The sequence below is a fragment of the Antechinus flavipes genome, chromosome 3 (assembly GCF_016432865.1).
Source record: "Antechinus flavipes isolate AdamAnt ecotype Samford, QLD, Australia chromosome 3, AdamAnt_v2, whole genome shotgun sequence".
In the NCBI taxonomy this organism is placed as follows: domain Eukaryota; kingdom Metazoa; phylum Chordata; class Mammalia; order Dasyuromorphia; family Dasyuridae; genus Antechinus; species Antechinus flavipes.
Genome location: NC_067400.1, coordinates 332,145,126 through 332,165,524, shown reverse-complemented (window position 1 = coordinate 332,165,524; position 20,399 = coordinate 332,145,126). Strand labels below are relative to the sequence as shown.

Genomic DNA, 20,399 nt, shown 5'->3' with positions numbered 1-20,399 from the left:
AAAGCTTCCTGATATAAATAGGTAAGCAGATTGTGCCTTTATTAATAGTGTTTGGGTTCTCTGTGGGAAGTCAGCTTTTGAAAGGAAGGAAATTACTATTTCTGATCAGTTGGAGTAACATAAATCCATATAAACTTCCAGAATGGACAATTTGTTATTTGTTTGGCATTAGAAATGGGAGAAACAGATGGAAATCAGACTTTCTAATGCTCCAGGCCCAGGTTGTCTGAGCTGAGATATGTAGAGAGGAGAATATCTTGGCTTGTTTTTACAAAGCTCCCTCTGCTGGTTCCGGGGAGATGTTTCCATTTGATCAATCCAATGTCTGAGCTTCACTGTACTTTCTCTTTAAGGGACTACAGGCAATACATTTCATATTTGCAAGGTTAATTTTCTTTTAAAAAATTTATATCTTTTCCAAATATAATTTCTCCTCTGCCCTATCTAAAAAGTCACCCCATAACAAAAAAATACAAAAGAAAAAGGAAAAATCAGTGCAACATCATAATTCAATGTATTGATTGTCCTTGACAGTATATATAATGTTTCATACTCAACTCTCCTAACTCTGCAGAGATGAAATATCTATGCATTTTCTCATCCCTTCTGAGGGACAAAGTTTGGTCATTATAATTGCACAGAGCACAATAATAGATGCTGCCTACATCTACCCAATGAGACAGCTAACTGGTTCAGTGGATAAAGGACTGATCCTGGAATTAGGAAGACCTGAGTTCAAATCTGATTACTAGCTATGTGATCCTGGGCAAGTCACTTAACCCTGTTTACTTAAATTTCCTTATCTGTATATAGGGCAGGAAATGGGAAATCACTTCAGTATCTTTGCCCAAAAAATTCCATAGATGGTAATAATATGATCTAAGGATCACAAAGAATTTGGACACAACTGAGTGATTCAATAATAACAACAAACAACAAGAACAACATCTGTTTTAAAGTAGTAGAGAGAAAAGAATATTAGCTCTGGAGTCAGAGGTTCTGGGTTCAAATCCAGATTCTGACATTTATAACCTATATGACCTTAAGCAATCTATATGACCTTGAGCAAAGTCTCCCAGCCTATCTGAACCTCAATTTCTTCATCAGAAAAATAGGGGAACTAGACTAGATGACATGTTAAGTCCTTTCTAGATCTATGACATATGTACATTGTTGCTGTCATGTTATATCATTTTCTTGTTTCTAACTTCACTCTATATCAGTTCATATAAGTCTTCCCATACTTTTTTGTGTATTCTTCCTACTATCCATTATGGTCTAGGACGTTGCTAAATCACTCAGTTTAATTATCCACACTTTATTTGATGGAAACTGGCTTTGTTTCTGGTCCTTTGCTCCTACAAAAAAAAATGTTATTAGAGATATTTTGAAATGGATGGGATCTTTCTTTCTGTCTTTGTCTTGTCTTGCATATAATGAAATATCTGGGTCAGAGAGGGAAAGACTAACTTTAAAAATGTTATGCTTATGACTCCTTCCAGTTGCAGAGAACAAAATACTCCTCCTATTACTTACTAAAGCAGAATTCAAACCTGGGGAACATTTTTTTTAATGGATACTCAACATTCTTGATAGTTAGAAATGCGGTCAAGTGAAAAGAACATTAACTGGAATCAGAAAATCTTAATATGAATCCTGTTTCTGTGTCTTCATTCATGTGTGATATTGGCAAATTTCTTCCCTTAGTTACTTTAACTATAAAATGGTAGAGCTAGATTAAATAATCTCTTGAGTTCTTTCCAGTTGTGTATTTTTTGACTAGATTCTACCCAAATTAGTTAGGAGCAGACTGAGTTTTCAGTAAGTACTAACCCATGGTTATACACACATGCACACACCCCTCTTTCCAAGGCTGTAGGCCTCCCACAAAAAGGTCCTGGATTATCACTTACATACACATTTTCCTGGCTGATTCTCAGAATCACTCAAAACACTCCTCTTCAAAGCATGAGCTTGCCAGGAGCAAAGAAGAACATGGGATATTATCAAGAGATGCATGTGGCAGCCTTTGAGGCCCACATTACAAAGCTATTTAAAAATAAATGCATCTATTTCAGTTTTTCTGCCTCCTCCTGAGATTGCTTCCCCCTCAGGAATTCCCATTCCCATTTTTATCTGGAGGATGAAGCATGATTTGTGAACTATGTCCAACTTAACTTTAGCTGCTTGCTTTTTATTCTGTCAAAGGACTCCAGAATTCTCTCTCTTGTCATTAAAACCACTTGAGGTGTAATTATAGCCTCTTTCTGCCCACTAACCCCTCCAAGCTAAGGCTCTGAAGGAATGGAATGGAATGGAATGGAATGTTCTTCTTTTAGATTTCTCGGCTGTTTTCCCCAATAGTAGCTATTTAAAGCCTTATCATATGAGAGATCACTTCATTTCTGTCAGAAGTATTTCTATCTTTCTCTTGTCTTCCCCCAATTTAGCATTAAAATCCTTAATGGAAGGTACACTGAAGGGAAAATGCATGGCTATCTAGATAATGTGAAATATAATATTGTTTTTCTTTCTTGGGAGCTTTAGTTTCAGAATATTTGTAATTAATAGGGAGTAATATCTACCCTACAGTGTCAATTTAACTCTAAGCAATTTCACAAGACAGATTCTCTACTCTGATCTAGTCTTTATATCGCATATTTGGAAACATCTGGATAAGCTGTTCATTTTTCATCCAGATATGCTTTTTAGTATATCTTTGTCCTTTCCTGAGTACGTGGTCAATTTTACCCTACAAAAAGAGAGAATGAGTGATAGTCACAAAATCTATACTGTCCAGTTTCTTTCCCCATTTGCCCATCAAATTTCATCAAAACATGGTACTAGTGTGCAGGATGAAGTTAATGAAAAACTTTGAAATATGTAAAAATTGTCTTTATTTACTCAACTTTACTTCTGCTTTCCCTGGTACTTTTGTCCTCCCACAGAACCAATTCCAACGTCTTCATGCTGTCAAATTCTTCCTATAAGGAGAGAAAATAAATGTGTTATTTCACCAGTAGTAATTGTCTTTAAAAAATTACCAAAAGGAACCCAAAGAAATAAATTTCTAATGATGAAATGTTTCCTATTACTTTTGCTCCTAATGGAAATGAAATAAATACGAAAGACCTCTCTACAAATCTTAGTCCAATCAGCTTTGACACTCAGTATTTGACATAAACAAGTTACTTAATGTGTTTGAATTTCCATCTCATCTGTGAAGTAGGGATGATTTCATTTGCTTTAGCTACTTAATGAGTAATGTTTCTCTTTGTCCCTCACAGTATTGAGTAAAGAACTTTGTAAATCTTAAAGTATTCTGCCAATTAGAATTGAGATGGAAAAAATATTGGGAGAAAAAAAGGGTCTTGCGGGCTCCCTTCCTATCTCATAGTGTAGGTTACCACATTTTCCTGCTACAGGTAAGGATGACTTTTTTTTTATGTGATCACACTCAAAATTAACTATATAGTTAAATTATTCACAACTTTGATTCTCAACAAAATGAGAGAAGTAAATCATTTTCCATGTTTTCTCTGACTTTAATATTTAGGCAAGGATATCTTATTTCCTTTAGGTTATCTCCTTTCTATTATAATCATAGACTCATAAAATGTCACAATGGGAAAGAGAATTAGTGTTTCTCTCCTCCAATTACTGAAATCCAATCAAGTTGAAGTAATTTGCCCATTGGTAGGACAAAAATTAGAATTCATACTTGAAGTTAACTAAAATACGGATTTCAAATCCAGCAAAGCTTGAGAAAAAGAAATAACTAAACCCTAGCTTTTCCAAGTTCTTAGGATAGGTGTCATTTGGGAAGTAACAATATTAGGCACAGGATATACTGAAGAACTGTTGAATTAAATCAGAATGCCCTTAATGAGGAAAATGTAGAAGTGGAATCTGGAGGAACGTATGGAAAATTTGCCATTCATTTCTATTTAGGAATGGTAATCCAGACTATTGACTCTCTATATTATTTTTTCAGTTTTGCCCAGGGACACAATCATCCAGTAGAAAGAGCAAAGGATTACGTACGAGTCAAAAGACAAGAGTACTAGGCACACATGATTATGGTGGAAAATTCTATTCATCTCACCATTGCCTGTTTCTTTTTTTGTAAATGTGTGAATCATAATAATTTACATTGTTCTACATGTTTATTCATTTTGATTCAACAGCCTCATTTTATTATTTTTCCAAAAAAGAACAGTTTATGTATTTATCCCTTTCTACTTATTTGTCTTTCAAATATTTTCAGTTTTTATTCTATGTTCCAGGAGGAATTGGTTGGTTGTTGTCCTTCATTTTCTAAGATCAGTGCCATTATGTCTTGATGCTTTGATGATGTCTTCACTTGTGTGTATGAATTGGATTTAAGTTTGGCAGAGTTTCATAAAGTCATCAGCCTCATTCTCTCTTTCTGAGTCATCAAAGTCCAATGGCAGGAGAAAGGTCAAGATGACAAGCAATGGCCTGGGATGAAATGAATGACCTTGGCATCTTCCATGTTAGATCAAGCCGAATGTGCTCCATAGTTCCTGCTTCAGTTGTCTTCATGGCTGTTGGAACAATTTTCATCTTCCCATTCCATCCAGAAAAAGTAGAATAGGGAATAGAGAGGAGCTGAAATTTGCTAGGAGAAATTACTTTAACTCTGTATCTGAGCAGAAGTAGAAAGAGAATCATAGAATCTCAACAAGAATTAAGAAGCTGTATGGTTTAAACTAATCAAACCAATTCCTTAATCACTCTCAAGTACTCATTTAGACTTTACTTGAATAAGTCCAATAAGGGGAAGCTCACTTTCTCTCAGGTAACCTATTTCATTTCTAGTCAGCAGTAATTGTTTGAATTTCTTTAATTATATAGAACTAAAACCTACTTAACAAAAACAAAAACAAAACAAAGGGAAAAAAAAAAAGAAAGAAATCTAGGAAGAAAACAATGGCTGACCTTAGTAAATCCTCAGGGATCAGCTAGAAAAGAGATCTACACTGAAAATGAAAAATAAAACTTCCTAGTCCCAAAAAGTTATTTCACCAATTTTTTTTCAATTTTTGTAACAAAATTATTGTTTCCATAGCTTAGCAAATATATTCAAAAGATAGTTCCTAAGAGAGCAAAGATATATAACTTTGCTGACTTCTCAGCTTAAATATTTTTATATAGTTTGTGCTCGGTGCCACATTTCCCAGAACAATGCATCATAACTAGAACTTTATCTCTATTTCATTTTTTTGTGCAAAGCCCTTACTGAGCCTCTACTGAGTGCCTAGCCTTATGCTGGATTCTGAGAGGGATAGAGGAAAAGAAAATAGAGTTCCATCATTAAAGACACTTATTTGAGAAGTATAAATTAATGTACATGAAACAAGACAAATTGAAAGTATAAAATCATATGTCTATGTGGTAAAGACCAGAAACATCTTTTGTATAATGATCTTTTCTCTCTATTCATACCAACCTCATTCAGGATCTCATAACTTCTCTCCTCTATTATTTCAATAGCTTCCTATTTAGTCTTCCTATTTCAAGTCTCTTCCTACTCCATCCATTCTCCAGGCAGCTTCCAAAGTTATTTTCCTAAAACACAATCCTGACTATGTCAGCCTCTCCCTTGCTAAATGAACTATGGCAACTCCTTATAAGCTTCTAGGATTAAATAAAAACATTTCAGTTTCACATTCAAAGACTTTACAACTCAGCTTCTTTCTCTCTTGCCAATTTATGTACACATTATGCTTTCTTTGATCCAAGCACTCTTGTCTCTGTATCTTAGCACTGACTGGTCATCATTCATGAAATACTCATCCATTATATTCTGCCTCATTGAATTTGATTTCCTTCAAGATTCAATCCAAATGCCACCTTCTATAAGAAGCTTGCCTTGAGCCCCATCCTGCTGCCTGATATTAATGTCTTTCTCTCCAGTGCTGTTATCTTTGATTTGAATATGTCTTGTATTTACCTATGTCCATATTGTCTCCCTCATTTGAATAAAGCTTCTCAAAGGTAGGGACTCTTGTTTGTCTTTATATCTCCCATGTCTGGTATATAGTGTAGATTTAATACTACTAAGGAAATATAGGGGAGTTTAAAATATCAAACAATAGGGGAGAGTTATTAAATTGCAAGAAGTGGGGGAAAATCATAAAGTACCTATTTTGTGTCAGGACCAGGCTAAACATTTTAGAAATGTCTCATTTGGAGCTCACAAAAAGTCTGTATCAGTAGATTTTATTATTGTTTCTATTTTTATAGTTGAAGAAACTGAGGCTGGCAGAGTAACTTGCCTAGCTAGTAAGCTTCTCAAAATGAGAGGAATCTACTACAAGTTGGATGGAAGAAATAAGCCCTATGGCAACTCTGTCCCTACCATAAACGAGTGATTTGGATAAGGAAAGTATCAGTCATTCCCCAACTTTTTTTTTAAGTTTGGTATTAGTAGCCAGCCTGAAGATATATTGATACTTCATGGGTATAGGAAATAATCTTTTTGACTTTTTGAATTTTTTGGAAATAATCTTGAATTATCATGATTATCTAGGATTCTAGGTCATGGAAATAATTGAATAAATAAAAACCAATAGCAAAGGCATTTTCATACATTCATATCAACATTCAAATGAGAACATTTGAGAGTTGAAAATATTCCTTGGCTCATCATCTTAATCCAGCTCTTCTTGATCTCACCCTAGTCCTTGTCTTCCTCTGAAATCCTCCTAAATTCGAAAACTAACAAATTTTTTATTCTAGATCTTTTGCTCTAAAATTATTTCTACCTTTTTAGTGATCAAGAAAACCTAGATTTTTTCCAGAAGAGTCTTCATTCCTTACCATACTGTTCAATGTTAGCCACTCCTTTTACACATTCTGACACAAAGGATAGGAGGAATAAGCACACTATTTGCTCCCAGTACCATTTCTAGACTTTCCCTCTGCTACTATTATTGAGAAACTCATTTCTTTTTGGAGTTTATCTCAATCAGTTATTTTCCAGCTGACCTATAATGCTCAACTTTTTTCCCTTCCAACATCATCCTTTCTCAGGACGATTTGTTAAGTATTAATTATGTATTAGGAGCTGGGAAGCAATGACAAAAATGAGATATCCCCTACCCATGAGGAGGTTACATTTTACAAAGATAAAAATACAATGAGGACACACACAAAATTAATACAAAATATTATACTAAGAATAAGGAGAGAATTAGGAAAGTATCTATAATCTAATAATCATGAACCCCCCCCCAACATTTCTAACCTAATTTCACATCCCCTCCTTTCATTCACTGAACATTTTTTCTAAAATGAATGATTAATTATGCCTTGAACTCAACATGCCACCTTCCAATGCCATCTTTCCACTTGCCTGAAATTCACTCCTTTCTTATTTCTCTTCTTCATGAATTTTCTTTCCTCAAAAATCAGCTTGAGTACCCTCTCTTCTTCATAGTTACCTTTAATCTTTTCATTTGAAAAGATTTCCTTCTTCAAATTTTCTTGGAGAACTTGGTGTGGATCTCTCATCTGCCTTACACCACTGCTTCCTCATCTAATTCAATAGACCTTTCAATTCCTGAGGTTTAAGATAGGCAATTTATTTAATATAAATAACATTCAGTAACCACCACATTAAAAAAAAAGTAATTCATCAGAAGATAAAGGCAAATATAAGAACTATACATACTCAATTCTCTGGCATCTCAGGAGTTCCTCATAAGGGCACTGACATTATCTTTACATGTTCTTTATCAAAAGGGCCCGCAGAAGCATCCCAGGTCAATCTACTTGAAGGCCTAGTTAACCCCAATCTGATCCAAGTCTGTTTTTATCCCATCATAGTTCTGGTTGGTGGTAGGGGAGTGTGGGGATCGAATTCAGCCATTTTACTATTCTGGACTACATCACTTCTCTACCTTATATTATACTTATTTTTATATACATTGAATTTACTCTTTCCTACCTTCTGTATAATGGAGACAAACACTGTTTAATTTTCCCCTATATTCCTAGTTATTATTTTAATGTCTAGTTCATATTGAGTACTTAATAAATATTTGCTGAATTGAGAGAAGAAGAAGAAGGGCCCTTAGCAGCCATAGAGATTGATTTCTCCTTCTTTTTTTTTTTTTAAATAACTTTTTATTGATAGAACCCATGCTAGGGTAGTTTTTTACAGCATTATCCCTTGCACTCACTTCTGTTCCGATTTTTCCCCTCCCTCTCTCTACCCCCTCCCCCAGATGGCAAGCATTCCTTTACATGTTGAATAGGTTACAGTATATCCTAGATCCAATATATGTGTGTAGAACCGAACAGTTTTCTTGTTGCACAGAGAGAATTGGATTCAGAAGGTATAAATAACCTGGGAAGAAAAACCAAAATGCAAGCAGTTTATATTCATTTCCCAGTGTTCTTTCTTTGGGTGTAGCTGCTTCTGTACATCCTTGATCAATTGAAACTGAATTAGATCTTCTCTTTATCGAAGAGATCCACTTCCATCAGAATACATCCTCAAACAGTATCGTTGTTGAGGTATATAATGATCTCCTGGTTCTGCTCATTTCACTTAGCATCAGTTCATGTAAGTCTCGCCAATCCTCTCTGTATTCATCCTGCTGGTCATTTCTTACAGAACAATAATATTCCATAACGTTCATATACCACAATTTACTCAACTATTCTCCAATTGATGGGCATCCATTCATTTTCCAGCTTCTAGCCACTACAAAGAGACCTGCCACAAACATTTCGGCACATACAGGTCCCTTTCCCTTCTTTAGTATCTCTTTGGAGTATAAGCCCAGGATTTCTCCTTCTTAAGAAAGAGAAAGTAAAGACCAGATAGGTGAAGTAATTTTCCCAAGGTCAAGGTCATTTTGTAGTTAATTGACTATTTTTTTTTGTTTAGAGTGAATTGCAACTCTCTGAGATCCCTATGGCAGTAAAATTTGGAAGGCTTTTTTCTTATGGACAAAAAAGATAAAAAATGTTGTAATATAAAATTTTAAATAACTTTTTAAAATGTTACAACACATAAAATGGAAAACAAGCTTTCATCTGTGAATTTTTTTATATTTTTGTTTATATTTTAAGATTGACATGACAATAGGCAATTGGTACAACTTTATTTTTAGAACATAATAAGGACTTATAATTTTTTTTTTATAAAACGTGGATTCAGAAAAGATAAAAATGATCCCAACTATAAAATTACATACATTTTAACAACTTGAAAAAAGATGATAATTAAATGAAAAACAATCAACAGAATAATATATTTTTCAAAGGAACATGAGAGCAACTGTTTCACATAATAATAACAACACAATAGGAAAGAGGAAAGGAGAATAAGAATAGAAGGAGGCATCCTTGGAGAGAGGCAGCAAGACACAGGGGAGAGCTGATCTCAGCCTCCGAAAGATAGTTTTCTTGGCAAAAATACTGGAGTGCTTCTCAATTTCCTTTTCCAGCTGATTTTTACAGATGATGAAATGGAGGCAAACAGGGTTAAATGACTTGTGCAGGGTCACACAGCTAATAGTTAAAACTGGATTTCAGTTCAGGTTTCCTGACTCTAGACCTGTACCACCTAGCTTCCTTAAGCAAAGATCCATTTTTCTCAGATAGGTAGATAGCCCTGAGATGGATGGAGAAGAAACAGGAAGGAATTTCAGCCAGAGAAGCAGCATAGGCAAATGCTCATAAGAAGAAGTAAAAATGAGTAGGGTTGCAGAATGGACCAACTATGGTCTAGTACAGTTTTGTTGCCATTTAAATTCAGTTCAAGCATATCATAGAATGTAATTTCTATTTGGTTGAGAGATTACATCAATTTCAACTACTCTGCCTCATGCTTGAGACCTACTCCAGTCTGGTCACACTCTATCTCTCTAAGCTTGCTATTTAGCTATTCTCAAAATGAATCTCACTCCATCACTCTAGCCAAGCTGTCACTTTACTTCCAAGAAGACATCATACTTATTTCCTCCTCTAGAAAAAAATTCCAGATATAATTCCAGATTGAATTCCAACTTGGCTGATTACTTTGGTCATTTTGAGAGTGGTTCAAATACCTACAGCTCTCTAAGTCAGTGCAAAGGCTTATGTGAACCCCCAAAGCTTATTTTTAACTTTTTCTTTGGCAAGTCAATATGGGTTAAGTGACTTGTCCAGGATCACACAGCTAGAAAGTGTCATGTTTCTGAGGCCAGATTTGACATCGGATCCTCCTGACTCCAGGGTCAGTGATCTATTCACTGTACTACCTAGCTGCCTATATATATGTGTGTGTGTGTGTATATATATACATATATATGTATGTATATATATATACATATATATGTGTGTATATATATATATATATATTTTAACATTTTTAGTAACCTTATACCTGTTTTTTTTAAAGTTTAATAAAAACCTGAACTCTTTGTTGTCCAAATATCTTTTAAAAGTAATCTTGATTTGTGAGGCTACTTTTAATTTATCTGAACAACCTAGGACAATCATTTTTATTTTCAAAGTACCCAATACTATTCATTTTGCTTTCTAAATCACTACTAATGCAATACTACTAAAGGGAATAATCCCTCTCTTTGCTTTTGATTTTATGAATTCAGATATTCTTCAAGATTTCTCATATATCTTGTTATAGATGGGACATGATTGGGGAGTAATACCCCTTTTACTGGTAATCATTAATTTCTTTTTCCAACTTCAACACTGAGATAAAGAACATAATCTGGAAAACACAGGATATATTATTAGTATACAGCATGGCAACAACTGGACTTTACTTAGTCCTGAAGAGTATTCTTTAAATTATTCTGTTCCCTAAAGAAGTTTTTTACAGGCAGGCCTTCCAAACACTGAAAGCTAAGGCCTAGAGCAATATCCAATTCTTTTTTTTGATCTGTGATGTAATTATGAGTTTACTGGTCACTGAGACACTGCAAAGGGGTCCATTCATTTCTATCCCTTTTCTAATACCATTTGTCCATCTGCCTATCTGTATTGTTTGTATGGCTACATTTGTAGTGTAGTATTAGAATGAACAAGGTCCTATAAGTGCATGAAGATATGGAAGAGTCTTTGATTTTAGTGGCAGTGGGGGAACTCCTGCTGTGGAAACCCTTTCCACTAAGGCAGATTACAACTCAGGCAACATAGAAATTGAAGTGATTTTCCTAAAGTCAATCAGCTATTGAATGTTCAGAAACAACATCTGAATCCAGATCTCACTGACTCCAAAACTTGTTTTTTTTTTTTTAATCAGCTATTCCACATTGCTTCTTATCCTAAAAATTGTCACATACTTCCAAATACTAATACAATTATCAAAAATTCTTCAAAACTGTTCAGTCCTCCTAAGACCTTTGTGCCCTCTAGTTCATTCACTTACTTCCAGGCTGAAAATAAGAAAAATTTCCTTCTCTGAGCCTTAATTTTCTCCCAGGCAAAAGCACATCAAGTGTTTCTTCCAGCTTTAACTTCAGAAAAGGTTCTAAACATCTCAAACCATACTATTCAATAATGAAGTAGCAAAAAATATTAGCCAAATCTTCTAATTCCTTTGTCTCATGTTCAAGGACCTTCACATTATCTTTCTACCTTTGTTTCATATGAATTCCCTTCATATAATTGCATTCTATTTAAATTGGAGGATTTTCAGTCTTACAAACATACATGACACATTTCCATATTTATACTTTCACTCACATTGTTCTGTCAGAAATCTCCATCTCTTCTTTTTCACTTATTAAGTTACTATCCACCCTGTAAAATTTAGCTCAAATGTCACCACCTTGATGAAGCTTTGTCTAAATCCACCCTCCACCCTCCAGTTTTCTTCATTGGGTCTTTCCAATTTGTTTTTCACCTCTGTAATATATTTAAATTTATCATTATATCTTCCTCCACATGCACCCATTAGATTAAGCTCCATAAGGATGGGTATTAAAACTTAACTAAATTCTCTAACCTCCCCAGTGCCTATCACAATGTTCTGTACTTAGTAGACACTTAACGAATATTTGTCGTATTTCATCATACTGAATTGAATGAAAAATTCCATTTCAATTGAATAAATATCAATAGTAATTTTTGCTTACCTAAGATGTTCTCCAGAATTACAGATGATGATCACTGAAGTGTACAAATGAAAGAGAGATTTCCTGGTCTCCAAATATTCTTATTTACAAATAACTTTGCACTGATTTAATTGAATTATACTGATTTTCATTCAGAACAAAGCTTCCTCAATGAAGTTCACTGTAATTCAAAGATCAACCTAACCATAAACAATGGCAAAAACCTAATGGATGAAAAAATGCACATAGTTCAGATTATGACATTCTTATGGGTAAGCAGTTTATAACTTAGTTTCTACAAGTAGAAAATTAACCAAGAAAAGACTTAATTAATTGGATATTAGGGTAAATCCTATTTGAGAAATTCCCAAAGATGCTGAGTACTACAAAAGCCTTTTTTAAAAATATAGATATTGCTGAAAATCATAAAACTTAGGCTATGAGAAGAATCAAAATCATAGATGATCTAATGGACCAAAGAACAATTTACCATTGATGACTTGTGCATGAAAAGTGATATAAAAGATGCTATCAATGATATCTATGAGTAGAAAAAGAGGTGAGCTAGTTATGTAACAAAAGAGAGAGAGAGAATAGATAGACAACACTAGTGTCACAGACTATCCACAAAATACTAAAAGAGTCCCCCAAAGACCTTCAGCACATTGAGCAGAATTAGTCAGGATGAGAGTGTATGAGTAGCGGCCATCTGCATCCAGAAGGATTATATCCACACTGATGACATCATGGAGCTATTTAAGTTTTTCTGAGGTACAGATCTAATCATGTTATCCTCTATTCAAACTACAGTAACTCCCTATTACATCTAAGATCAAGTGCAAAATTTTCTGTTTGGCATTCAAAGTCCTCAATGATATAATCCCCTTCTTCCTTTCCAGTCTTTTTATATACATTGATTTCCTTACATATAAACCCTGATCTCGCAATATTGACTTCCTTGCTGCAAGCATCATGAACAAAACACTCCATCTTTTGGCTCAGGACATTTTCTCTGATTATCTCTCATTCTTGGAACACTCTTGCTCTTCTACTTTATCTGCTGATTTTCTGAGTTTCCTATAAGTCTCAACCAAAATTCCATCTTTTACTGAAAGTTTTGCCCCCTTCTTAATTCTAGTGCCTTCCCTCTCTTAATTATTTCTTATTTACTCTGTATATAGTTTATTTGATTTGCATTTACATGTTTTATGCCTCATTAAATTACAAGCTTCTTGAGGACAGGGGCTTTTGCCTTTTTGCAATCCTAGTAATTAACAAGTACCTAGAACATAACTTAATAAATGTTGCTTGTGTGATTGAAAATTTTTAAACCCACATACACACATGTACACAAACTATGAATATATTATTTAGGTAACAGAAATTCACATGGCAAAGTGGTGTAAATTTTCACAAGTTTTGTGACTGAACAGATCTTTGAATCAAACATTTGTGAACTCAAAGAACAGTCTTAATATATGTCATGGAACACTTTTCAATAATCTAATCCTAAAAATGAGGTCAATGAACAAATCACTGAAACAGTCAGTAATCTCATTAAAGAGAATGCCAAAAAAAAATTAGACAACATACCAAAATTTATGGGATATAGCCAAAGAAGTACATAGGGAAAATTTATATCTCTAAATGCTTACATTAAAAAAAGACAGAGATAGACAGACAAACACACACACACACACACACACACACACACAGAGTTAGAGATAGAAAGATACATAGAGAGAAACAGAGAGAGACAGAGAGACAGAGAGAATAGATCAATGAATTGGACAAAGAAGTAAAAAAAAAAAAAAGGTAGAAAAAGAACATATTTTAAACATCCAATTAAACACCAAATTGGAAATCCTGAAAATCAAAAGAGAAAATTAATACAATTAGGGGTAAAAAACAAACAAACAAACAAACAAACATTGAACTAGGAGCTAATTTTGTAAAAAAAGAAACCAATAACATAAATAAACCATTTTGGCAATTTTGATTTTAAAAGAAAAAGGAAAACCAAATTATCAGTATCAAAAATAAAAAAGATAAATTCAAGAAAAGTGAAAAGGAAATAAAGTAATTATTGGGATTTATTTTGCCAAATAATATGCCAATAAATACGCCATTCTAAGTAAAATAGATGAATATTTACAAAAATATAGGACATATATTAAGAGAAGAGATAATTGAATACTTAAGCCCATTTTAGGAAAAAAAAATATGAATGAGGCAAAAATAAGCTCTACTCACCAAAAAATCTTTAGGACTAGATGTATTTACAAGTGAATTCTAGGAAACATTTAAAAAACAATTAATTCTAATGCTAAATAAACTATTTGGGGAAATAAGCAAAGGAGTCTTACTATTTTTTTATGACATAAATATGGTTCTGATAGCTAAATCTGTAAAAACAGAGAAAGAAAACTATAAGCCAATTTCTTTGGTTAATATTGATTCAGAAATTTTAAATAAAATACTAGAAAGGAGGTCACAGCAATACATCACACAAAGATAAATACACTATTACCAATTGAGTTTATACTAAGGATGTAGGCTGGTTCAATATAAGGAAAACAATCAGCATAACTGACCACATCAATAACAAAAACAAAAATAAAATATGACTATCTCAATAGATGCAAAAATGCTTTTGACAAAATACAACACTCATTCCTATTTAAAACAACAACAACAACATTGGAACGCATGGGAATAAATGGAGTTTTTCTTAAAATGATAAGTAGTATCTATTTAAACTCATCAGAAAACAACTGCAATGGCAATAAGTTAAAAGCTTTCCTGTTAAAATTAAAATGAAGCAAGGATGTCACATCTCATTGTTTAAAATCATATTAAAATTCTAGTTCTAGCAATAAGAAAAGAAAAAGAAGTTAAAAGAATTAGAATAATTAATGAGGAAATAAAAATATCACTCTTTGCAGACAATATGATAGTATACTTAAAGAATCCTAGAAAATAAATTTAAAAACTAGTTAAAAGAATTTACAACTTCAGCAAAATTGCAGGATATAAAATAAAGCCATATCTATCTTCAATCAATCTTTGTATTACCAACAAAGTCCAGCAAGAAGAAATAAAAACGAAAATTCTATTTAAATTATTGCATACAATATAAAACACTTGGAAGTTTACCTGCCAAGACAAACATAGAGATTATATGAATACAATTACAAAACATTTTTCACACAAATAAAGACAGATCTAAACAACTAGAAAATAGTAATTGCTCATGGGTAGTAAGCCAAGACTATATAATAAAAATGACAATTTTATCTAAATTAATTTATTTATTCAGTTCCATGACAAAATATGAAAAGATTATTTTATAGAAAAGAAAAAATAAAAATAAAATGCAAGAGTATCAAGGAAATCAATGAAAAAGAAATATGAAAGAAGTTGATCAAGTGGTACCAGATATCAAACTATACTACAAAATGATAATCATCAAAATATTTCTATACTGGATAAAAAGTAGAATGGTAAACCAGAAAAATAGATTATACTATATATTAGTAAATGATCATAGTTATTTAGTGTTTGACAAAACCATAGATCCAAAATAGTGAATCTATTTGACAAAAACTTAAAAGCAATTTGTCAATCACTAGGTATAGATTAACATTTCACACCACATACCAAGAAAAGTTCAAAATGGGTAAGTGATTTAGACATAAAAGGTGTTATTAAAGCAAATTAGAGGAATATAGAATATCATATCCCTCACACTAATGGAAGATGGAAGAGTTTATGACCAAATGACATAAAGATCATGGAAAGCAAAATGGATAATTTGGATTACATGAAATTAAAAAGATTTTGCATAAACAAAACTAATACATCCAAGATGAGAAGGAAAGCAGAAAAGTGAGATTGGGAAGTGGGGAAAATTACAGCAAGTTATTCTCATAAAGGTCTCATTTTTCAAATACATAGAGAACTGAGACAAATTTATAAAAATATGAATCATTCCCCAATTGATAAAAGTCAAAGGATATTAACAATCAATTTTTAGAAAAAATTGAAGTTATCTGTAGTTATATGAAAAAATGCCCTAAAGCACTTTTGATTAGAGAAGTACAAATTAAAACAACTCTGATCTCACACCTCATACTTATCAATTTGGCTATTATGACAAAAACGGAAAATGACAAATTTGGAGAAAGGCATATAGAAGAATTGAAACAATAATATATTAGTGGAGTTATAAAGTGATCCAATCATTATAAAGACTAATTTGGAACTGTGTCCAAAAGGTTATAAAATTCTGAATACCATTTGATCCAGCAATACCATTACTACATCTCAAAGATATTTTTAAAAATAAATAGAATGATTGATTTATACAAAAATATTTATAGCAGTTCTTTTTGTGGTTGCAAAGAATTGGAAATTGAGGTGATGCCCATCAATTAGAGAATTATTGAACAAGTTGTGGTTTATGACTGTCATAGAATACTATTTTGTCTTAAGAGATGATGAACACAATGCTTTCAGAAAAATCTGAGAAGACTTACAAAAGTCACTTGTAAGCAAAGTGAGCAGAACCAAGAAAACATTGTATATAGTAACAGCAATATAATCAGCTATGAATGATGTAGCTATTCTGAGCAATACAATGATCAAGACCATTCCAAAGTCTTCTGATGAAAAATTTTATCCATCTCCAGAGACAGAGTCTAAATACAGATTAAAATATATTAAAAAAAAAACCTTTCTCTATTTTTCCTTGGCTATGTTTTCTTGCAACATATCTAATATGGAAACATGTTTTGTATGACTGTCTGCACATATATAATCAATATTAAATTATTTGCCCTCTCAAGGAGGAGCTGGGAAAAGAGAGAAGGAGAACTAAAAATTTTAAAGAAACAAATATTTAAAGTTGCTTTTACATGTAATTGAAAAAACATATTTTTAAAAAAAACTAAAATTTAGTAATGTAATAAAACCTAAGTATCAGAAATAGTAGAACTAAGATTAAAGCTTAGAGATAGCTATCATCATGTATTTATTTTTATCTGGAATTTGGTCAAAACTTGGTCTGTGAGTGTTTTTTTTATCATAAGAATTCTGATTATTAAAACTTTCATTTTGTTGCCCCATTAAAATTCCTGATTTTACCCAATTATTCATAATGGTCATTTGTACCAAATGAAATGTTATAAAGACTGAAAAAGAAACATCAAAAAATATAAGTAGATTCTACTTATTTTACATAAACTTACAGAAGCAGAATTTTAAAAAAACAGCCATTAATTGCTTTTCAAACAATAATTCAATTTTTCATTCAGATTAAATTTATTTAGCTAATTTTCAATCAGTTAATCTCCTCATTAAATGAATAACCATACTATATATAACCAACATAGAAATATTTTTTGCACATATTTACCCTACATTAATACTTTTTTTTTACTTTGTGGAATTCCTTCAGGGCCTTTATAGGACATGATAATTCTATAGAAAGTCTGAATGAAAAAATTTCCACCATCTTCACTCAGATTTCTCAGAAGAAGAGATGAAGTAGGCATCTTTTTTTTAAATAATAGCAATAAAGTTGACATCCTTCCAATCATTTCAAGGTAGCAGAAAATTTGATTTGGTGGTCTGCAGGATAGATTGGGAATACAATGGAGACCTAGGAGAAAGACTTATATTTTATATTTAATTATATTTAAAGGCTTATTGCTTTCAAGTACCTAAAATGTAACACCCAGAACCCAATACAGTGCTCCCAATGTGAGCTCACCAGGCCAAATGAGAATGGTCATATCATAAAAAAGCAACTTATGCTTCTTTTTTGGGGAAAGAGAAGTTTTAAAATCAAAGAAGTAAGTTCAAGTCCTCTGTCACTTGCTGACTTTACATAATTGGGTAAATCACAACTTCAGTGGGTTTCAGTTTCCTCAATTATAAAATGAGAGGGTTGTAATAGATAGTTTTTGAAATACCTTCTGGATCTATGATTCTATATCCTCCCTTTTTCTAGACACTCTGCTTATATTAGGACAGCCTAAAAGCCAAATCCTATGACACACACTATTGACTGTCTCAGAATGAGCCTATACTCATCTTCTTTGCCCTCTGGTTTTAACTGCAATTGGGAAATTATTCAGCACTTTCTTTTTAAAAATATATATTTTGTTTATATCTTTTATTTTACATTGCCCAGATTCTCCCTCATCTCTCTTTCTTCCTCACCCAAAGAGCCATTCTTTATATCACATAATTTTTTAAAAAGAAAAAAAAAAGCAAAAAGAACAAAATCAATCAATACATTAAATAAACTTGATGTTTTATGCATTTTTTCTCACCCAAGAACTCCATACTTCTGCAAAGAATTAGGAAGAACTATCTTCTCATAAGTATTTTTTGTGGCCAAGCTTATTTTTAATAAATTTACAACATTCATTTTCTATTTTTTAAGTGTTGTTCTTTTAATTTACATTACTTTAGTCATTGCTTTTATTTGATTTTTTTTGTTTCCTGGTTCTGCTTCTTTCACTTTACATCCATTCATGTAAGTTTTTCTTTTAATTCACCATTCATCATTTATTACAGATTACAGTATATCATTACATTCAGTTGAGGACCACACTTAAGTGTGGAACTCAGAAAGCCTGTAAAAAGGTTCAGAGGAACTTTACCTTTAAGGAGCAGCTGGCTCAGTTCTACAAACTGCACTCCTCCTGCACCACAGTTGTGAATCCCAGCCCCCATAGCTATGAATCACAGCATAGTAACTAAAGGAATGTTTTGGTAATTTTTATCTAACTCTCTGAATAGAACTGAATGATTCAAGGAAAGACCATATGACTTAGAGAAGTCAGAGATATCTGAGATCATAAAACAAATTTATTGATGCAGATGTTGCTTGTGAAAGAATATATGCTTTTATTTTAATAACCTTGCTGTACTTAAAAAAACTTTTATATATTCTATATTGGAAATAGAATAAAGAGAGAGGTTCAGAGATTTTTCACTGCAACTGTCTCCCTATCTCCTTATTGTCATTATTTGTCCTTTCACATCATCGTCCTTTCACATGACACAATCTATTCTGCTGGTCAGATTAGATCCTCAGAAACTGATAAAGGCCTCATTTCCAAAATATATAGAGAACTGACTCAAATTTATAAAAAAATCAAGCCATTCTCCAATTGATAAATGGTCAAAGGATATGAACAGACAATTTTCAGATGAAGAAATTGAAACTATTACCACTCACATGAAAGAGTGTTCCAAATCACTATTGATCAGAGAAATGCAAATTAAGATAACTCTGAGATATCACTACACACCTGTCAGATTGGCTAAGATGACAGGAAAAAATAATGATGAATGTTGGAGGGGATGCGGGAAAACGAGGACACTGATGCATTGTTGGTGGAGTTGTGAACGAATCCAGCCATTCTGGAGAGCAATCTGGAATTATGCCCAAAAAGTTATCAAAATGTGCATACCCTTTGATCCAGCAGTGTTTCTATTGGGCTTATACCCCAAAGAGATACTAAAAAAGGGAAAGGGACCTGTATGTGCCAAAATGTTTGTAGCAGCCCTGTTTGTAGTGGCTAGAAACTGGAAAATGAATGGATGTCCATCAATTGGAGAGTGGCTGGGTAAATTGTGGTATATGAATGTTATGGAATATTATTGCTCTGTAAGGAATGACCAGCAGGATGAATACAGAGAGGCTTGGAGAGACCTACATGGACTGATGCTAAGTGAGATGAGCAGAACCAGGAGATCATTATACACTTCGACAACGATATTGTATGAGGATGTATTCTGATGGAAGTGGATTTCTATGACAAAGAGACTTAACTGAGTTTCAATGGATAAATGATGGACAGAAACAGCTACACCCAAAGAAGGAACACTGGGAAACGAATGTGAACTATTTGCATTTTTGATTTTCTTCCCGAGTTATTTTTACCTTCTGAATCCAATTCTCCCTGTGCAACAAGAGAACTGCTCGGTTCTGCAAACATATATTGTATCTAGGATATACTGCAACATATTTAACTTATATAGGACTGCTTGCCATCTTGGGGGGGGGGGTAGAGGGAGGGAGGGGAAAAAACGAAACATAAGCAAGTGCAAGGGATAATGTTGTAAAAAAAATTATCCTGGCATGGATTCTGTCAATACAAAGTTATTATTAAATAAAATAAAATTTAAATAAAAAAAAAAAGATCCTCAGAAACTATTAACAGGTGGCTCCTGTAATATTCATGTACCACAATTTGTTTATCCATTTCTCAATTGATTGAC

At 32.9% G+C, this 20,399-nt stretch overlaps 1 long non-coding RNA gene across 1 annotated transcript in view; it reads right to left on the bottom strand.

Annotated features, from left to right (window-relative positions):
• Positions 1–2,903: 2,903 nt before the first annotated feature.
• Positions 2,904–20,399, bottom strand: part of LOC127554255 (uncharacterized) — an 86,937-nt gene continuing 69,441 nt past the window's right edge. The window contains exon 3 of the long non-coding RNA XR_007951925.1: positions 2,904–2,984. This is a non-coding gene — a long non-coding RNA (uncharacterized LOC127554255). The remainder of the gene's footprint in view (positions 2,985–20,399) is intronic.